We start from the raw sequence: 6,000 nt of genomic DNA, 5'->3' as shown, positions 1-6,000 counted from the left end.
CTAGATTGTTTATGATTATAGATCCATGTCTTTGTATAGTGCTATGCTTCTGTGATCTTGTAGGTACTTTGTGAAGTTGGGCTTGCTGGGAGCAGGTAGCTGGGGACTATCAAAGAAGAGAGGGATCGAATCGAAGGATTAGCGCAAGACAGAGGTTGGTCTTTCTGTTCCTCTCTATCTATAATTCATAAAGGAAAAACATAAGTAGTTTTTCTCTGTTTTTTTCTAAGGCAGCTATCACACCTTAGTGGGATAGAGCAGTTCTAAATAGACACATTTCCCCATAACAAAATGGCGACTCCGCTGGGGAGATAATTAGTTTGTTTGTTTATCATTCTTTGTTGTTTGTTTCATAAACTTATAAGTAGCATTCGAACTACATTTTCCATAACAAATGCAAAGTAGATAACTGCTGCTTCAATCCATCCACTAGATCTGTTTATGATTTAAACAACTGATTCCCAAACTATCTGATTGCCCTTGTGATAGCTCTTAGATCCTCCTTAGATCTACCCCTGATTGTTGCATTACTGATTGCTTTTTACTCGGCCAAAAACCAAGAACTGAACTACAAACTGTGACCTGGAACCCGAACAGAGTCTCGTTTTTGGCCCAGCGTAGGTATTGTTCAGAGATTCTGAATTTCAACACACTTCTCGAGTGGACAACCTGCGCTGCATTTCAGATTCTCTGTGTTACAGGTGCGCTGATCAGACTAGCTCTGTGCAGTTGTGGCTTCTGTGATTCATTCTTTCCAGTTCTATTCCTGAATTTTGCTACCTGTGATCAGTATATGTCTGTTTGAAACCCCTTTTCTTTGCTATTATTCTGCCTCCTTTGTACAAAAGAACTGTAGATGTTTTTGTGTGTTTGTTGAGTCGTTTACAGTTCTTGTCGTACGGAATTGGTCAAGGGTGCGGACACATCTGACCTTCCTAGAAGTCTAAGACATTCTAATGACAAACAAGACAAAATGGAGTGATCTTTCTCTAAATACACCTTTTACAATATGAAAACTACAAGTGTTTAGGCTTACCTTATTCCAAAACGCTGTTGTTGAAGTCCGTTCTTGACGATCCAGATGAGCTCCTCCTTCAAGTCAATTCCTGCAACCACAAACAATCAAACAATTACCAAGCACTTGCATTTCATATAATAAAACATATATTCAACATGCAGACCAAGGAACACATGAAATAACTCATTAACACAAGCTATTGAGAAAAATAAACCAGTTTGTATTAATAACGAAACAAAGAAACTCTTACAACCTGGCCTTGGTGTTGTGCAAGTTCCTCCTAGGGTCCATCAAGTGTTTTCCTCTACTTTGACAAAGCTCACCCACTTCCAAGTAGAATCAAGCAAAGACAATATCTCCTCACAAAGGTTCTAATGGAAGACCTAAATCCTGCAGCATTTACCCAAAGAAAATGTATAGCTCCAACCTCTTCTCCCTCTGGCTCAATGTCTTTATTTATAGTGCTGTAAAGAGGTTATTCAGGTCCACTATCAATGGGATCATCCCCCTCTTTGGGTGGGATAGCTCCCTTATTGATGGGATAAGTTCCCCCTTAATAGAGATACATGAACCAACTGGAGGCACATCCATTTCATCAAACCGACCTCTAGAATGTTCTAGAAGTAACCACAAGTAACTTTTTCAAGATAAAACTCGCGCATTTTGCCTTTTACAGAGGGACGCACCTGTCCCTTAACATACAGAGCGTCCATGGACGCAGATTTTGTGAACATGGTCAGCGTCCCCGCAGGTAAGGCTAGAGAGAACCTGCGACCCCAGAGATAAACATAGTTTTTACAAGACTTTCTCTCTTCTTTGAGTTTGAGATGGATAACAGAGGCATAAGACTTGCCTAAGAGGGTAGCATGACTGTTGATTTGAGCCATACTAACTGTAAGTAGTCAAGGTGACATTTTTTAGTGTAACAGATTGCCCCCTAAAGTGCGAAGCCTGGAATAGAGTAGGGTTTTGTAATTCTAGGAAGGGTGAAGCGCTTTATCATTTCAAGGATTGTCTTGTGGATGGCCTGGTTGGAACCTGCAATTTTCAACACAAAATACATGGATAAGATTATATCATCACTGAGGTAGGCATTCCCATACTCAGATTCAAAACTTTAACTAATGGACTAACTATTCTGATACAGGAATGATCTTGCAGTACATCATTTTTATGGACTTTTGTAGACACAGTATGGACGCAACCATCTGTTTATGATTAGTCTACATAGATAATGAATACAAAACTCCTCGCAGCCTGGATGGTAGAAACTAGATCCAAGGTCTTCACTTCTACTTCCCGAATTGGTACGATTCTAGCCATGTGATTAAATGATTCGATGTCGAACATGTTAGAAACCACTTGATTACCAGTCGATGATGTAAACTGTTAACAAGCATGAGAGAGACCACCAGTAATGTCAATGGTTCTCAAAGTACCAAGCACAACCCGTGAAATGTGAATAGATGTTTTGATGTCGAACACTTCACGGAATCCTTTGATCGAAAGTCAATGATGTAAACTGACGTCAAAGGCGAGAAACCTGCCATTGATGCATGCAGACTTCAAGGTACTGTCGATTCCTAAGTCATCTTTCTAGATAATGTGTCGATGTCGATAGAAAGCGACCCGTTGCAGGCAAGCCCGCAACACGAAATCATTGTTCAAGTTGAAGAAATGTTGCTGTAAGGACTGACTCAGGGATGGTCAAATGGATGACAAGTATTTTGCAGATGAAAGTTTTGCTTGCAGACCTCTTGAACACATAACGACACAACAGATGGCTTGGTGACAAATAACTCAAAGTTAATCCCCGAAACCCGGTTAAAGACTTTCAAAGTGATTTGGTCAACTGTGAGGTAAAAGATTTCCCAACCCAGGTGAATGAAAAGTGTCGTGTTCAAGAGTGGTAATAAAGTTTCTTCTGAGACAAAAGGTGACAAACAGGTTCATTCTTCTCTCTTTTCCCCCACCATTTCTGGCAAGTACCTCTTTATTTTTAACAAGCTTGAGGAGGATAACATATGCTTGATTATAAGCTCATCCTTCGGACGAGTCCAACCTAGTTTAAATTCGAACCCTAGGAAGGAGTGGTTCGTTCCTGTTTGTAATTGAACAGGTCCTCTACTGTAAAAGTTTAACGAGCCCAGTATAGGAGAAACTCGGCGTTTTTCAATTTTAGAGAGTCTGAAAAAACTAAAGGAGACTCCACGTTGAACTTTTTCGTATATTTGTGTCCCTCAAGCCCGAAAAAGTATAAAATAATACCTGGGGGAACTGCTTGATCTTGCGACCAAGGAGTACTTTCATAATTAGTGCCACTGACCTGAAAAGTAAAAAGCGATCAAGGACACATCGTTTTATTTCCGTATCGAGTTTGAAACGACAAAAACCCGGCAATCTTTTCCTGATTTTACGGTCAGAAAAGAGCTATAAGGGGACCGTCTTTTAATTCCGTTTTAACGAGTGTAAAAGGAACGCTCGGCAATCTTTTCATGTTTTAGGAGTCAGAAAAGGGCTTAAAAGATGACTCTTTAGGTTTCACTTTTTCGTAAGTTTTAGCGAGTTCGAAAAAGGGATAAAAATGTACTCATGGTTTTCACTTTTTCGTAAGTTTTAACGAGTTCGAAAAAGGGATAAAAATGTACTCATATGACCGACTTTCAATTTAATTTACGAGCAGGAAAAGACGGAAAGAACTCGGCATTTTCATTTGTTTTACGAGAATGAAAGATAGCAAAATAATCTCGAGATTTTCATGAGTTTAACGAGTCTTGAAAATAACTGAAATTGACTCGAGATAGGTTTCATTTTTACAAAAGCTTGAAACAGATAAAAACTATGCGTCAGACTCCTTGTTTCATTTTTTAACGAGCTTGACACAAGACAAGGAACTATGCTCAAAAAGTTCGCATGCCCCCATCATAATCACGCAAAACGAGGTACATGCCCCCCAGGCTTCATTGCATTCAACCAGATGGATGGAATGAAGGTTTACTTTCAATATTTAACTTGAAAAGGGAGTTGTTTCATTTTTAAGGAGGTTGACACAAGAAAGGAACTATCCTCATACCTGATTCATTTTTTAACGAGGTTGACTCAGTAACAGGAACTATCCTCATAATCTTACTTTCTACAATCTATCTACATATCCTAAAATCTAGCTGATTCATTTTTTAATGAGGTTGACTCAGTAAAAGAACTATCCTCATTACAGCCTATTTCATTTTTTAACGAGGTTGATACAGGAAAAAACTATCCTCGTGCTAACCTGTTTCATTTTTTAACGAGGTTGATACAGAAAAAAAAAAAAAAAAACTATCCTCGTACACACTGATTCATTTTTTAACGAGGTTGAGAGAGGAACAAACTATCCTCGTACACACTGATTCATTTTTTAACGAGGTTGACACAGTAAAAGGAACTTTCCTCGTGCTCACTGATTCATTTTTTAACGAGGTTGACACAGTAAAAGGAAGTTTCCTCGTACACACTGATTCATTTTTTAATGAGGTTGACACAGTAAAAGGAACTTTCCTCATGCTAGCCTATTTCATTTTTTAACGAGGTTGATACAGGAAAAAACTATCCTCGTACCTGATTCATTTTTTAACGAGGTTGACTCAGTAACAGGAACTATCCTCATACATGATTCATTTTTTAACGAGGTTGACTCAGTAACAAGAAGTATCCTCATACCTGATTCATTTTTTAACGAGGTTGACTCAGTAACAGGAACTATCCTCATACATGATTCATTTTTTAACGAGGTTGACTCAGTAACAAGAACTATCCTCAAAAAGTTCACATGCCCCCAGTTTAATGATGCAAAATGAGGTACATGCCCCCCAAGCTTCATTGTATTCAATGAGGTGGATGGAATGAAGCTTTACTTTCAAAATCTTGGAAAGACTCGTGGGAGTTGTTTCATTTTTTAGTGAGCTTGACACAAGACGAGGAACTATGCTCATAACTACTTTCTACAATCTACCTAACAAAAACTATACTCTAAAAAACCTTGATTCATTTTTTAACGAGCTTGACACAAGACAAGGAACTGTGCTCTAAAAACCTTGATTCATTTTTTAACGAGCTTGACACAAGACAAGGAACTGTGCTCTAAAAACCTTGATTCATTTTTTAATGAGCTTGACACAAGACAAGGAACTATGCTCATAACTACTCTCTACAATCTACCTAACAAAATTTCTAATGGAAGACCTAAATCCTGCAGCATTTACCCAAAGAAAATGTATAGCTCCAACCTCTTCTCCCTCTGGCTCAATGTCTTTATTTATAGTGCTGTAAAGAGGTTATTCAGGTCCACTATCAATGGGATCATCCCCCTCTTTGGGTGGGATAGCTCCCTTATTGATGGGATAAGTTCCCCCTTAATAGAGATACATGAACCAACTGGAGGCGCATCCATTTCATCAAACCGACCTCTAGAATGTTCTAGAAGTAACCACAAGTAACTTTTTCAAGATAAAACTCGCGCATTTTTCCTTTTACAGAGGGACGCACCTGTCCCTTAACATACAGAGCGTCCATGGACGCAGATTTTGTGAACATGGTCAGCGTCCCCGCAGGTAAGGCTAGAGAGAACCTGTGACCCCAGAGATAAACATAGTTTTTACAAGACTTTCTCTCTTCTTTGAGTTTGAGATGGATAACAGAGGCATAAGACTTGCCTAAGAGGGTAGCATGACTGTTGATTTGAGCCATACTAACTGTAAGTAGTCAAGGTGACATTTTTTAGTGTAACAGTTCTCCTTTGCAAAAGTAGCATAATCGTACTGTCGCTCTTTGATTTGAAACTGTCGCAAGTGTCGATTTCAATCGTAGGAAAGAGTTTGATTGCTGTGGATGGTCGATTATCCTGTTACTATTGCTTTTGGTCTGAATTTGTAATTTTCTAGTGTCAAAAACAAGTATCCATTTCAAAATCGTAAGGTGTCGTAATCATCTCCATTTTTTATTTC

This window comes from Pinus tabuliformis, chromosome 8, assembly GCF_031772625.1.
Source record: "Pinus tabuliformis cultivar Carrire ecotype Pingquan chromosome 8, CPIR1, whole genome shotgun sequence".
NCBI lineage: Eukaryota > Viridiplantae > Streptophyta > Pinopsida > Pinales > Pinaceae > Pinus > Pinus tabuliformis.
This window is presented reverse-complemented; position numbering follows the sequence as displayed.